At 34.5% G+C, this 15,858-nt stretch overlaps 1 protein-coding gene across 3 annotated transcripts in view; it reads left to right on the top strand.

Moving 5' to 3' along the window:
• Window positions 1-15,858, top strand: part of LOC108978473 — an 82,359-nt gene that overhangs the window by 23,928 nt on the left and 42,573 nt on the right. For all 3 annotated transcript variants that reach the window (XM_018948792.1, XM_018948793.1, XM_018948791.1), the window contains one exon: window positions 15,340-15,374. The gene's annotated coding sequence lies outside the window, so the exon portion shown is untranslated. The remainder of the gene's footprint in view (window positions 1-15,339; window positions 15,375-15,858) is intronic.

Genomic DNA, 15,858 nt, shown 5'->3' with positions numbered 1-15,858 from the left:
TTTATCTGTTTTCTTATTGGCTCTAAAACCGTAATATAATAAATTTCTATAAAAATTAAAACAATAAATACATAATTGCCAAAGATCTTTTAAAGCGACCACATTATTTGTATTTGTACTTCATCATCATGTCCGCCTTAAGTAATGAGAAATGCTTTTGCTTCGTACTTTGCGTCAAGTGGCGTTGAGTCCACTTAAGCTACTTAGTGTCACTATGCTCAGAAGTGTAATTACGAGCTGAGGCTAATAGGATTTTAAGTGTTTATTGTTATTGCAATGGATAAACATTATTGGAAGAGAATAAATGTTTTGTTTAATATTATTAAAATATTTCTTCGTGTGCGGTGAGAGAATGCAGATTAAAATTTTAAGCTCAAAAAATTTCTCCCAAAAGTGTAAAATAAATAATATTTTGATAACTAAATTGTATGCTTTTATAAACTTACTTAAGCTATTTCTTTGAGATTATGTATTTGTTTGTTCTAAATGTTTCCGAATTCATTAATTTTTTTTTTTTTTTTTTTAATTTTTTGGCATCAAGTTATTTGGGTTGGTATTTCGTTGAGTTACGGCTTACCTTGAAGATAATTTGTAGGCCACGGTTTTAACACATAGGCTGAAAATCGTATCGTTTTATAGAAGAAAATACTTTTGGCGAAACTTCTATACTGAAGTGTCGTCAAGACCAATGCTCCGATTATAACAATATTCCGCTCTTTCAACATCGTTTTGTATTACGCTTGCACTTTTGCTTCAAAATAAGTTAAGTCTTGCCTATTTTTTCCAGCAGTTATTTCTATATTCTTGAAGTGTGAGCATAAAAAGTAATACTGGCTGTAGACCCGGGAAATACGATGGATGTGTGGGCAATAGATAGTTCAACTTTTACACTTTTGCCATTTGTCTGTCGATTGTATGTTTTTTGGTACATTCAGAGTATCATACATCTCAATAAAACTCGCTTTATGATAATCCGAAAACATTTTTTAATTGTACTCTGAACAGGGTACATACTCTATTACTTACTATATTAGTGACCAGTGTGCCGAGCTGAGTCGATTGAGCCATATTTATCCCTTATGTTTTGAGATATCGTTCTGAAATTGTCATGCGTGCTTCCCTTACAAAAAGCTACTCATTTGTCTGAAATGGGAATATCGGATAACTATGTATAGCATAAAGCTGCCATACACATTTCTTCTTCTTTACTGGTTTATCACCGCTCTTGTTTCTTCTTTTTGCAAAGTGGCGCCAATTTGTGATCCCAAGCGAAGTCAGGTCCTTCTCCACCCAGTTTTTCCAAAGGAATGGATTTTTTTTCCTTTTAATCTGCTTGCGGGTACTGAGTCGAATACTCTCAGAGCTGGGAGATTACGTCCATTCGGACGGCATGACCTAGCTAGACGTAGCTGCTGTCTCGTAAATCGCGGCAATATGTCAATGTCGTCGTATATCTCACACAGCTCATCTTTCCATCGACTGCGGTATTCGCCGTCGGCAATGCGCAATGGACCATAGATCTTCCGCAGAACCTTCTTCTAGAAAACTCGTAACACCCACTCATCAGATCAGTCATTGTCCATGCCTCTGCACCATAAAGCATGTGTGAGTTATAGAGTTTGGTTTTTGTTTGTAGGAAAGAGTTTTTCTGCGTTGGATTTCGAGGCTGACATTGTTGTTGCTGTTAATACTGATTTCAAGATAGACGAAATTATGTACGACTTCGAAGTTTTGACTGTCAACAGTGACATGGGAGCCTAGTCGCGAGTGCGACAACCGCTTCTTTGATGAGAGGAAATATTTCGGTTTTAATCGTTTACCATCCGACCAATTGGCTTCGCTTCCTTACACATTCTGCACAAAGCAGATGTTTATTGAGGACAATGATATCAATATCATCGGTATACGTCAGCAGCTGTACACTCTTATATAAGATTGTACCTGCCCGAATAATTTTCTCCAGCAGTAGATTGAAGGAGTCACAGGAAACGAAGTCGCCTTGTCTGAAACCCCGTTTGGTATCCTGACGTAGCTTTTGGTGTTACTCAACGTCAGTTTACACAGCCGTATTATTTTAAGGGTTTAATGCGTTTGCCTATTCTAAAATTGTTTGGATTCCGATTCTCTGGTTGGCGCTTTTTACCTTAAGGTATTTTCCTGGCTTTGATGCCTGCAAGTTGCAAGAGTATACCATAAAATGTTCGGTTCCACCCGAACTTATGTCTTCCTTACTTGGTTTTAAATCAAGATCAGTCTTCTTCTTCAAACTATTTGGAACAGTTATGTAAACATCAATTGTAAATTGGCCTGGAGGCTTTTTGGCATTTATTTGCTTTGACCTTAACTCCACGAACTTTAGCGTTTTAGCGCACTTTTAACCTCAAAGCCTGTTAAATAAGCCTAGATAGCTACAAATGTGTATTCATGCATTGTCATTGCAGATATAGTATGTATATGTCAAAAAGTAACAATGGAGCGAGCAAACGAGAATTTGTAAACAGAAGCAAAATTTCAAAAATAAACTTCTTCTGTGTATTTGCGAGCAACCAACAATCGAAGCAGCAGCAGTAGCAGTTAGAAGTCTAACTGCTATCTATGTGTATGTGCCTACGTATGCCATTGTTGCTGCTGTTGCGAAAACCAGTTGCGAGACAATAGAGGAAATGATTTTAATGCGTGACGCCGTTACAGCTGCCACCACAGTCGCTCAACGGTGGCGATGGATATTCGTGGCCCTTCTATTGTTGTTTTTATTGTTGCTGCTGGCCAACTTACCTTGTCGCTGGTTGTGCACCTCTATTTTATTGTCATTGCAAATGTTGCCATTGCATGATTGCGATTGTCATTGTCGTCAGCGTTGTGCACTTGAAATATTGTTGTTGTTGTTGTGTTTTTTATTTTTGCATTGTAGCAAACAGCAATTTTTTCTACACAATTAGTGTTGTCGTTGTTGTTGTGGCTCTGGCTGTCAGCTAGATTCGTTGGATGCAGCATTCGGTTTGTGGGTATGTATGTGTGTGTATGAGTGAGTAATGTTGCACTGCTTTACTAGTAAGCGCAACAGAATTTGCTTGGTTGTCACAATAGTTACTGTTCCTCTCCATTGCATACCGTTGCCAATATTAATATTGTTACTCGTATTTTTTGTGCCGTTGCTCAGATTGCTCAGTTGCATGCGGCATATATAGTAAGTATTTCAAATATATTTGTTGCATGTTGGCAGGTTGCAGGACAGCGACCACCGATTTTTCGCCTCCAGCTTGCGGTGCCCTTTGCTGAATACTCTTACAAATACATTTAGATATATTTCTAAGTTCGCTATTTGCTATATATTCTTAGTTTTTGCCCTATTACCTAGTCGTTGTGCTGTGCAGAGAAATGTTGCTGCAAATTGCGTAGTGATTGTTATGTAGCAATATTGTTGCTGTCTCCGCTGTCGTCAATCATCGGTTTTTGTGTGTGCGCGCGCGCTTCAAAGCAGCAATGTGGCGGGTTGAAGTTAGCAAGTTGTAGAGGATTTGTCGCTTGCTGTGCTGCGCCACAGCTGTTGCAAGCAGGACAAAAGTAGCAGCTGAAATTTGCTGAAGAAATTGCTGGCATTTAAAGCAATAAATTACGTAGACTCTGACAAAAAGTGGCGCCATAAATTGATTTGTGGACAGGTGTAACAGGTTGAACCATTTGTTGGATTTTAAAATTCCTCACTGACAATTAAAGTATTCGTTGGCATGCGCATTTGTTAGGAAAATTTGCAGAAAAATCTCGAATTGAACGAAGGTTAAAGAAAATTCTTAATTTCTTGGACTCCAGTGTAAGATGCTTCTTTCTTAAAGGCATCCTGCTACTTCTTGATGTTGCAAATTATTCTCACTAGTAAATAACTTACTTATAAATTTATTGTTGTCTGAAAGTCCAATTTGGCAAAGAAATTATGAAATTTATGCAAAGCATTCTTAACGTAGGTATCCAGCTCTCAATTAATTGCTCAAGAAAAAAAATACATTATTTCTCAAGTAATTTTGACAGCTGGATACGCATTGTGAACGATCCACATTAGAAGAGCAAGAGAGAATAAACAATGAAAATAAACATTGTTCGTATTATGTATGTATGTATGTGCGAAGTAACATAAATATTTTCATTGCGATTTAAGGAATGTTATTGACGATTGGTAAGATTTATACAACATTTCAAAATGAAATATAATTCAGAATAATGATTTTAACTAATTTATGATGAATTTGACGATTACTTAGAATTTCGTTCAAGAAACAATTGTTGATTCGATGTTTCTTCGCAAAACCAGGTTTGCCATATTCTCATTTTATTGAAAAAAGTATTAAAAAATAGTACTAAATTACTTTAAAGCTGCATACTAGTACAAGTAAATTTATCGAAGGAAAGTTTCTTGACCGTTCTTAAGCTTTTTTTTATATGAAGTTTTTACATTTCTTGAGAGCTGGATACTAAGCCTTAAGTATAACATCAGCCAAAGTCTTCTTCTTCTCTATTGTTGTTTACGCGGTTATAGCTGAGTTTAAAACAGCGCGCTTGTCGTTTCTTTTTTCACTACTTTGCGCAAATTTTAGACTCCAAGTATAGGCAGGTTCTTACCAGATGGAGTAGAGGTCTTCCTCTGCTTTCTCTGGCGGTTACTGCGTTGAATACTCTCAGTGCTGGATTGTTTGCGTCCATTCTGATGACATGACCTCCTATTCGCTGAACTTGGCCAATGTCGTCGTATATCTCGTACAGCTCTTTGTTCCATCGACTATTGTACTCGTCATTGCCAATACCCAATGGATCATACATTTTCCGAAACCTCCTTAAAAATAGCAAGAGAAATAGCTATATCGATCAGATCAATAGCAATACCTATTCGAATTGATCTCCATTTGAAAGTATCAGTCGGTCAAATGGTCTGAAAAAATGTCATTGTTGAAGAAGTTTTTACTAAGCAAAATAAAAAATTTTATGCAAAATTTGATTTTGTGATTGAAACTGGGAAAAATTTACCAGCAGAAAGTTATTGAAGCTGTGCTAAGGCAGTTTAGCTTTACCCTCCTCAATGGATCATCCAGATATATTCTGCGAAAGCAAAAATCATCCAACAATGGCTTAACAGCATCATCCTGATTTCATAGCTGCATATAATTGGCGGTCTGGAAGACCAAATTTGAATCCATTGGACTACATTTCATGGTCGGTGTTGGAGAACATGACCTATCAAATAACGCACATAAATTTGAGGGGTCTCAAAAATCTTTGGGTCGAACAACAGCGTCTATAACAATAGAAATTGTGCCTGCTTCTAATGATCAATGGCCGAATCGTTTGAGCGTTTGTGTGAAAGCAAAAGGTCGCTGAAATGGCACCCTTGTAGATTTGAGAGACACGATGTTCTGACCTACCCGTTCAGTTATTACAACAAAACTATTTGTTTGTTTTGTAAATCAACACCTTTTCTCTCTCTACACTTACCTTAAATACGCAATTTGTGCGTTGAAAGGGCACCTACGTAATTTATTGATTGTCGTGTGTTGGGATTTTTTTTTTGGTTTATTAAAAAATCATTTGTTTTGTGCTATTTTCTTGGGTTCGGAAAGCGCTTGTCCTGCTGCCGTGTGAATTACAATTAGGGCTTTTAATTTTTATAATTAGACTGTTTTTCAATAAAATTGAGTGATCTTGGAAAAAATCGTAGTTTCACTTTTCTTAGGGCCAAATAATCTTTCAAAATTATTTTCACTGACACCTCCAACGATGCCGGTAAGAACTATAACTGTTAATCAAGCACCAATTCCTTTATTTTATTGACGTGTTGATCACCAGTTGATGTGTATACCCGTCTGGAACTAGGTTCATCGTCAACGTGTTCTTGAATATTTTGTAACAATCAAAAACACTTGCTCATGACAAACGATTATCACCGAAGGCCTTTTTCAACATTCTGAAAGTTTCGGTTGCAGAAATTTGATTCCGTACACAAAATGTATAGAAATTTCTTCATTGAATAATTTCCCCCCTCGTAATAATAGCCGAATGCCCTTCATGTACTTCAGAAAGTCAAGCGTATACTGAACACTGATGATTATTTTGATGTGACAATTGGCCCTGGTCTCACTGACAGTCATACCGACATAGAAAGAAAATTTCCGACGAATGGGGTTTCGTACGAAATTTATAGTGTATTAAAAGGTATTACTAATTTTTGCACACAATAGCATACATATATCCACATACAATTATTTCTCAGTTTCTTCAAAAGTTCAAAAATCGAATTTTACCAAGCCAAAAACGACCAAAATTGAAAATGAATTTTTTTTAACGTTACGTTGTTTTTAATTCTTAACTTTTTCCGACTTTCGATCGTTATACTGTTAATATCTTCTAGAGAGGTTTATTTAAATTTCTTCCACAGAAAATGACAAAATTGCTGCAGTTGGAGATCTCGGATAATTGAAGAAATATTTAATTTTTGTCAAAACATTCACTGTGGTTTCTTGAGATATGTATATTTTTGCCTTTAAATTATTAATTGATAAATTAGTTTTTTAAATTTTCAAAATTCACCAATTTGTTAGGGTATGACACTAGTTGTCTCCCTGACAGGTCGAATCGAATCATCAAACTTGGCGTGCGGCGTTATTTTGTATTATCGCCAAAATAAAATTGAATTTCTCATAAATATAAAATTCGCCAAATAAATTTCACTTATTGAAAACTTACTTCATACCGTAGTTTTTCTAACCGCTTTGCACTGTGAATGATTTCGATGTATTTTTCTTTTAATTCGACTCCATTAAATAAATTAAACTAATTGTCTAATTTGATTTGAACTCAATTGCAATACAGTCATTGAATGCATAGCAGAAATATTTCGCAATTTCCTCTAAATTCCATTAACCTACATTCTAGAGAAGCGCACCTAAAGCACATCACTTCATATTATATGCAAATATATATGTATACATATATAAATGTTTGTATGTACGAGTGCATGTAATATATATGTAAATAAAAAATGCTTACAAACACACAACGGCGCTTTCGCTTCACTTCCGTCTACTATTTATTCATTTCAAGCTCTTCCACTGTCAAGCGTTTGTAGCCGAAATAGTTCGGCTATTTTTAATTGCAGTCTGCATACAAACATAGTCAGGCACAGACATACCGACCGACACATAAATCGGCGTGTCAACCAACCTTTTTAGCTGAAAAAACATTAAAGCAATTGTAATTGATTGCCAATTGTTTAATTAAATTTTAATACGGATTTAATTGCAGACACTACGGGCTGAATATGTTTAGCAATTTCGTTTTCGAAACGACGAAGCGACAAAAACGTGCATTTTCACTTTTTCAAATGTCACAAATTAGAAAAAATATTTAATTAAATTTGGTAAAGTGCCGCTAGGCTGATGACAAAAACACATAAAATTGCTAAAATTTTTTTTGATTTTTGAGCGTTTCATCGCTTTATATATTTTAAAGCGTTAAAGCTCATAGCTAATCACATATCAACTAACGGTGAGCATAAAGTGATTCCAACAAAATTTTGGTAGCTGATGGCAGCAACGCTAGTGATTGCTCCCTCAAAAAAAAAAAAAAAAAAAAAAAAAAAAAAAAAAAAAAAAAAAAAAAAAAAAAAAAAAAAAAAAAAAAAAAAAAAAAAAAAATGAAACAGGAAATTGTCGCTATAAATTTTTTAATAAATACATTGATTATCGACTTTGCTGCAACGGTACTTTTCAAGTTAACTTAATCTTGCGCCTCTGTACTACCCACTCAACTGAGAGTTAAATATTAAAAGTTAGTAATAATCGTTACAAAATGCTAATTCTCAAAAGTCGACTTGTATATATCTTTATGTTATACATATTAACTCTGTTTATATGCATATTCGTTTGAGTGAATATCTTTAGTTCGTTATTTAGTTATGCTGCAGTTCATAAAGTTATATTCAACATTTTTCCAATAGGCACGAGTTTGTTGCTAACAACTGTCAGCTGTCTTCACTGTCAACAACCCTGTCCGCTGTCACACTCACACATGCGTACATGCATTTAGTTGCCCATTTATGGTTAATTTATGATATTTAGTAATTCATTGAAAATGTCAAATTTATGCGAGTCGTCGATAATTGAAATTTGTAAGCAATAATTTGCTTAGCTGCTTAGACTCTACAAAAATAATACAATACCCGAGGAGAGGAGTCCAAACTAAATGTTGAATATACCACATTTCTTTTTTATTGCAAGAAAGTTTATAAACTGTGTGCGTGCTTTAAATTGCGGTCTTCTAGATGATTGCACAATGTTGCCATTGCTCAATACGCATATATAGTTTTGTACACATCTATGTTTTCAATTACAATTTTTTATAATATAAAATATCAAAACTGAAAACAAGCTATCAAAAATAGTTTATATATTTATAAATAATAGCATTCGACTCCAATTTTGAGTTATTTTAAGAAAATTTCAAACATATTGAACAGATTGAATTATAAAAGTTGATAATTACTACAGTATATAGATATGGGCAACCCTGTGTTGTGAGAGAGCAATCAGCTGACACGTTTAGACGGCAAAAACCAAAGTGCTGTAGATTCTCACGTCATCCGACGTCAAAGAGAGAAGGGAGTAGTGTTTTTCACTGCGCACTTACATTGCGCGCCCATAAGATAGGTCGAATCAGCTGACACGACCCACGATTCTGCGTTTCTGACTGTTTCTGCTATAAGGGTACAACACAGCCCTCACAAATTCAAAAGATTCTACACAAGAACTTGAGCTTAACTATGGCACCACATGGGGTTTCATCGGTTAAAAAACAGCTTTTTACTACAATTTTTTTCTCATATAATAAAATTAAGAATTTTTTATTGACATAAACATAAACTATTAACAAAGAAAAAAATGGTTTTAGTTTTAACCTTAACTTAGAACTTGGACGATGAAAAAAAAAATTTAAATTGGATTTATGGCAAATATATTTAGAGAAAAATGAAAATTTTAGTGAAAATTTCGCGACATTTTTTTTTCAAATAGTTATGATCGAAAAAAATCTTTCGTCAAAGTCTTTAAGAATTGTATTTTAAAGACATGTGTAAAATTTTGATCAGTTGAGTATCCTCTCAAATCAAAAAATTTTCCATACAACCACTTTATTCCGAGCATACACTTTGTATGATAGCTATATGTTATAGTGATCCGATTTGAACGTTTTCTAATATTCTGTCTTCTGTGCTTCAAATATTGCACTACTGTCTACAATACAATGTCATAATTTTGATTGTTCAGTTTGTATGACAGGCATAGTGGTCTCTGGTCCAATATAGACGGTTCCAATAAACGAGGAGTGTCTTGTATAGAAAAAGTGTGTGCAAAATTTCAATTCGATATCTCAAAACCTGAGATGCAACTTGGTGTATTTACAGACTAACGAACGTGTCTAAGTCAACTCAGCTCGTCCTGGTTATCATTTGTGTGACCTATAAGGGTATCTAATTAAAGAGTTTTGTTTTACATATTTCGACACGTTTTACTACTATGGAGGGCTTAGATGATAAAAAAATAATTAAGTTCAAAGACTTTTTGTCTGGTTTTAAAAAATTTTTGCTTGAAATAAAAAATAATTTCTTATAGAAAACGTAAGTCTTGGACGCTCCATGAAGTCGTGGAGTTCCCAAAATGTTATTTGAGCCAGAGACAATCCTTCAAGTATTTTGGTCCCATTTATTATCTTTATACATAAGATGTAAGGATAAGTGATAGCCGTCAAATGCTTCAAAATTAACAGCAATAATAATTTGGCAAATTATTTTCACTATAACTAATAAGTACAAAGTTGGGATTAGATTTAATAAACGCTAATTTTTCACTCACAATCTTTCATCGTATTAAATTTAGACTAATTAGTTACGGTAATCTGCCAGCGACTGAAATGCGATGCTATACTAATTCAAAAGCACATGCATAATTTCATTGTGACACTTGTTCTCACCACTCATTTGCATATTCCTACCATCCATGTGAGCGCGTATTTGGATGGTTTTGTACGCTATATGGCGTTGGATGTGAGTGGACGCCCATGGCGCGCTGAAAAGTAAACAAACCTGTTGTGCTAGCTGACTGTAAAAAAATAAATTGTTTTTATTTTCATATTTTAAAATTTGAAAGTTTGTTTCTGTTGTTGTTTTGCCATTGAGCTCGTCATCGTCGTCGAACACACATCCAATATAAGGTTAAGTAAAAGTGAATTTCATGCTGTTGGCTAAGGTGGCATAAATTTAAACTAATGATTGGTCCCATGATGTCATCCAACCAGTTTGTTGTTAGCTGACATTTGCCGGCTTTTGGTTGTCGCCGGAGACATTCGTTGGTTGACATTTGCTGACATTAATGCGCTGCTGAATTGCTGATTTAATGAATTAACCATTGAAATATGTTCATATGTGCAGTGGAAATGGGAAAAATATTATAACGGTATCGCATTACAGTCAAACAGTAGACATCGTAGATACTAATGGTCTATAGTGGTTTGAAATAAAAGTGTTAGTATATGTGAACTTAGTTGCAAGTTAAATTAAAATGTGTTAATTTATAGTTCCTCTACTGGAATTTAATAGAAATTCTATTTTCTTATTGTATACTCCTATAGGTTCGTTGGCTTTTGATATATATTTTGAGCTTGAGCTCAGTTAGGTTAAAAATCTTGACAGAAATGATTACTGTCATTCCAAAGGACATTCTTTCGCATTGATTATTTGAAGCTAATCTCTTTCAAATGCTGGCTGCGGCTACATCTCAGATGATCCCTCCGCTGAGTGCAATTTTCGAATCTCATTCAAGCATTTCGACTGAACTGGCGAATTATTCGCGTCCTGTTTTGGTCCCAGGATTGAATCGAAACGAGATTCTTCTACAGGAAAAACTGTAACGGTTTGCTTTCACACGATCTTGGTGGCCAATCCACTGGCCCAAAGTGTGAAATTATCTGCTTATCTGTGTTCTCTCAATAAATACATTGTTTCTTGCGATAAGTGGGAAGTGGTGCCGCTTTGTTGATACCAAATTTCGCTGAGTTGAAGGATTTCAATTTCAGGCATCAAATAGTCGGTTATCATGACGGGACAATGGTCGCAATTGACGGTTACGTTCTCACCGGCATCATCCTTGAAGAAATGTGGACCGATGATTATGTCGATCATCAAACCACAACAAAACGTTATTTGTTCTTAATGACAGCTTTTGAATATCTTATTCCCCAATGTGGCAATTTTGCTTGTTCACAAACCCATTGAGCTCTTTTTCTAGAGCTCATGGAGCGAAACGATGTCACTTTGAAAGGTCGACCGGCTTCAGTTCTTGCACAATTTTGTACGTTTTAATTTAAGATCGGGACGTAAACTGCGCCAAGTGGTTCCATACGTCAGTCCCAGTTGCTGCGAATGCCGCCGGTCTTCATGTACAATCTCAGCTCGGTCTGCTATATTTTCTTCACTGGTCTACTATTAGGTCGAATAGTATACAAAAATGAATGTTGGGTCTTAAGATGGGTGATGGAGTTGCGAATAGCACGCTCAGTAGGCCGATTATCTTGACGATAAGTTGAGTGGAGCGAGCGAAATATATTCGTAAATTTTCGAAATAAAGTTGAACGATTTGTAAATGTTGTTCAGTCGCTTAAATGTAGTTCCTCCACATCTTTTAATTTCAAAAAAATTTTCTTTACAAACTAGTTTGCTTTTGCACTGCCCACACTCAATTCTATTTATTTGATTAAAAAAAAACATATTCTTATTCACACCATCTTAATTTTTAGCAGCTGTGATTTGCTGTGGCCGCCATCCAAAAATGAAACTAAGCAATAAATACTCAAATAAAGCAGCAAAAAAAAAAAAAAAAGTTAAAAAATCTGAAAATAGAATGAATAAAATAGACGAATTAGAAATGTTTTTGGGTGCAAAAGCATTAGCGGGCGCTTGCCACATGTTGCATCTGTCAAGCGCTACAGGCAGTCAACCAACCATACGAAACTTGTGAAATTTTGAAAGCCTAAAAACGTACACACACATATATGTGTTTTTTAATTTTTAATTCACTTTACTAATTCCGCCCTTATTTTGTTCACAAAACTATATATTTTCAATTGAAGCGCATATTTTATCTTACCGGCACCTTTTCAATTTCGGCAAAGGCAGCATACGAACTCATAATCGTAAATATATATTGTAGACTTGAATATTTGACTTCGGTGGCGTTTTGAAATATTTATGTAGCATTCACCTAAGGCAACTCTTCTCCGAGTACATGTGTGTCTATATGTATGCCTATGTGTGTATTTGAGTTCTGCGTGTGGAAATCGCTTTGAATAATATACATACATATGTATGTAAGTATGTACGTATTGTTTTTTTTTTTAAATTTGGTACTTGGTTGAGCAGCCTTTTTCTGTTTAGTCGAAAATTTCGCGCTTGCTTGTGACAGTCGGGCTGCCCGTGAGTGGATGTGGGTGCTGGCAGATATACATACAATATTTACATGTGTAGTGGCATGCATGTGTTAGCGCGTCACTATAAATTTTCATTTTCTGATTTTTCCTGATGCTGTGAGTTCTGTTTGTTTATGTGTGTGTGTGTGTGTGTGAGTTTTAGCACAAACGAAGACGGTGGAACGCGAAAACTTTTAGTAAAATGTGTGGCTGCGTTGCAGTGTGTTCCAATTAAACTAATTAGCTTGCATAAAGCAGTAATAGAAAAAAAAAAAATAAAAAAAAATTTAGAAAATTAGTGTTATAAAAATACAACTCGTGCGAGATAAATAAATATTTACTTTACGCCTTGCCATTTGATTGCCTTCAAAAAAACTCGTTTGTTGGCGATAAAATTGTGATTTATGCATCATTTTTCAAATATGCCGTTATTCTTAAAACAAGTGGTTTTTTGTGTGTGTGAAATTTTGAATACAGCTGAATTCAAAAAATATACTTACTCACTTAAAATGCAAAATAACGTAACATAACTTTTCATAAGTTTACAGGCGAAGTGAAAACCATTTATATTGAAAAAAATTTGGGTTCCGGTTATAAAATGGTTATATTTTGGTAATATATTGGTTATATATTGGTTATGTATGGGTTATTTATCGGTTATATCTGAGAGCGGAAGTTGAAAATGTATGGTACATCTAGATATGTAATATGATGATATGCTGTAGTGAATCTTAAGCAATATAAAATTTAATTTCGATTTTTTTTATGTTACGTTGTTTTGCAATTTAGGTGACGATATATAAATTGCTTGCAACCATTTCAATTGCAGCGATTGGCTTGTGGAAAAATAATTAAATTTTAGTAAAGTAAAATAATATTGAAAATTGAAATTAAAATAAATATAATTTAATATTGGTAATTGAAAATTGGCCGAGGACCCAAAATTGTTTTTAAGGCTTTAGCTTAACACGTTGGCTCACAGTGCCAAAGCGTAACTTGTATATTTTTGCTTGACACCTGGGAGTAGAACGTAGAACGAATATAAAATATCATACCTGAAGTTATATAGGTATATAAAAAAGGAAATACCGTTAACATAGATTACATCAAAGCTAATGCCCTTCACAAATAAAAAATGTCATACAAGGACTGTATTTTGTGGAGAGGTTTGTATGACAGCTTTATGTTATAGTGGTCCAACCTGAATAGTTTTTTCAAAAATTATACCGTTGTTTTGGATATTCATGTATTCCAAATTTCGTGAAAATATTAGGTCAAATAAGAAAGTTTTCCCTACAAGAACTTGATATCTATCGTTTAGTTTCTTTGGTAGCTATGTATATGCTAAAGTGGCCCGATCTGAACAATTTTTTTCAGAGATTATATCGTTGTTTTTGGCATTAATGCATATCAAAATTTGTGAAAATATTTATTCAAATGAGAAAGTTTTCAATACAAGAATTCAATTTTGAGCGATTGGCTTGCATGGCAGCTGTATGCTATAGTAACCTAATCTCAACAATTTTTTCAAAGAGATTTAGATATTAATGTATACAAAATTTAAGGAAAATATCTAGTCAAAGATAATGTTTTCCATACAAGAGCTTGATGCCTGTCGTTCAGTTTCTAAGCTATAATAGTTCAATCTGAACAATTTTTTCAGAAATTATACCATTATTTTGAATTTCTATCCATGCCATATTTTATGGAGATAACTTGTCAAATAAAAAAGTTTCCCATACAAAACGACAAATAGCAGTTTCTTGGGGACAAAAGGCAGCATGCATAATTTCTGATCGAGGCCTCAAAAACCGAGGGACTTTTTCGCGTATATACAGAAGAAAAAATAAACTAGACTAAATTGACTCAGCTCATCACATTGATCATTTATGATATTTTCATGAAATACTGAAAAAATGCTTTCCCATTCCAAAAACGAATGTTGTTATTTTAAAGCTCTATGGTAGTTGTAAAAATTCTACAAAAATAAGTTGTTTTCTAACGGTACTTTTTATACTATTGTAGTAAGCAGAACGCACTGAAAACGGCGTTTCATTGCTATGAAGATAGTACTTCAACCCCAAAAAGAAATAAAAATAAACAAATTTATCTTTTCTCCTAATAATTTATTGTGATTATTATTAATAGAAGTAAATATTCGATCTAGCATTAAGATGGTGTAATGAGAAAGCATTTATGAGATTAATAAAGCCCTTGCACTTAAAATACCTGTTTTTAGCTCAGTAATCGTATGAAGTTGACGACAAACCGCGTAAATCCTCCTTTTTTACCAGCCATTTCCAGGTATTCTCAATAGGATTTACATCAGGAGAGCAAGCTGGCCATTCCAAAATATCAATATTTTTTACTTAAAGCCACGCTTTCGTTGACCTGCTATGTATGGCTTCATGTCTTGTCTTGTTGAAAAGAGAAATATACATTTTATTATATTATTTGTACTGCTCTAGAATTTGAAAATGCCCTAACCGTTTAAATCGGTTAGCCGATTAGTCGAATACGCAGAGCACCATTTCAGAGTATAATTTCATTTATTTATAAATTTCGAAAAATATCTAGTGGCCGAACGGAAGCGATTTTCAAATTCTTTCACATTTGTTCTAAAAGGCTATATCTTCAAAATTTGAATTCCACAAATTTCTTTGTGTGCCACAATTTATAAAATTTTCAAGCTCATCTCAAATAAAAATAAATTTTATCCTGGCATTATATTACTTTTATTTATACATATATTACCTTACCTTACCTTACAACATATTCGAAAATAACTGCGCAAGTAAAAGGGCTTCCATTAATTTGTTGCTTTTTTTCTTCCATTTTCAGATCCTTGCAGTGCAACCACCGCGTCCAGCTAAAAGGTAAGGTATCAATTTTGCTTGCACATTCGCGTGCAGATTGCTCGCCTGCGTGCGTTTGATCTATAAATTTAGACAACTTTCACAGCTACAAGCAGCCATAAGCATTATGTATTTATACACATATATTATGCACGGACGCATATCGTGTTAAAACTAAAGCTATACACATGCACATTGCTCATACGAGTCAAGTTATTTCTCACTCCGCGACGCGTGTCCTATTTATGTGGCATGCCTGCTGATGTGGCGAAATTTATTATTAACTAGCAGCGGGATACGAGCGCGAGCATTGAAAGAATATTGCGTTTATTGCTGGCTTGCCCTGCAAAGAAAATGTGGATTATGAACATGATGATATGATATTTCAAATATTTATAAACAATGTTCTCTTCTTCTTCTTGATTGGCGTAGTCACCGCTTACGCGATTATAGCCGAGTTAACAACAGCGCGCCAGTCGTTTCTTCTTTTCGCTACGTGGCGCCA

The sequence above is a fragment of the Bactrocera latifrons genome, unplaced genomic scaffold (genome assembly GCF_001853355.1).
Source record: "Bactrocera latifrons isolate USDA-ARS-PBARC rearing strain unplaced genomic scaffold, ASM185335v1 scaffold_122, whole genome shotgun sequence".
Classification (NCBI taxonomy): Eukaryota; Metazoa; Arthropoda; class Insecta; order Diptera; family Tephritidae; genus Bactrocera; species Bactrocera latifrons.
This window is presented reverse-complemented; position numbering and strand designations above follow the sequence as displayed.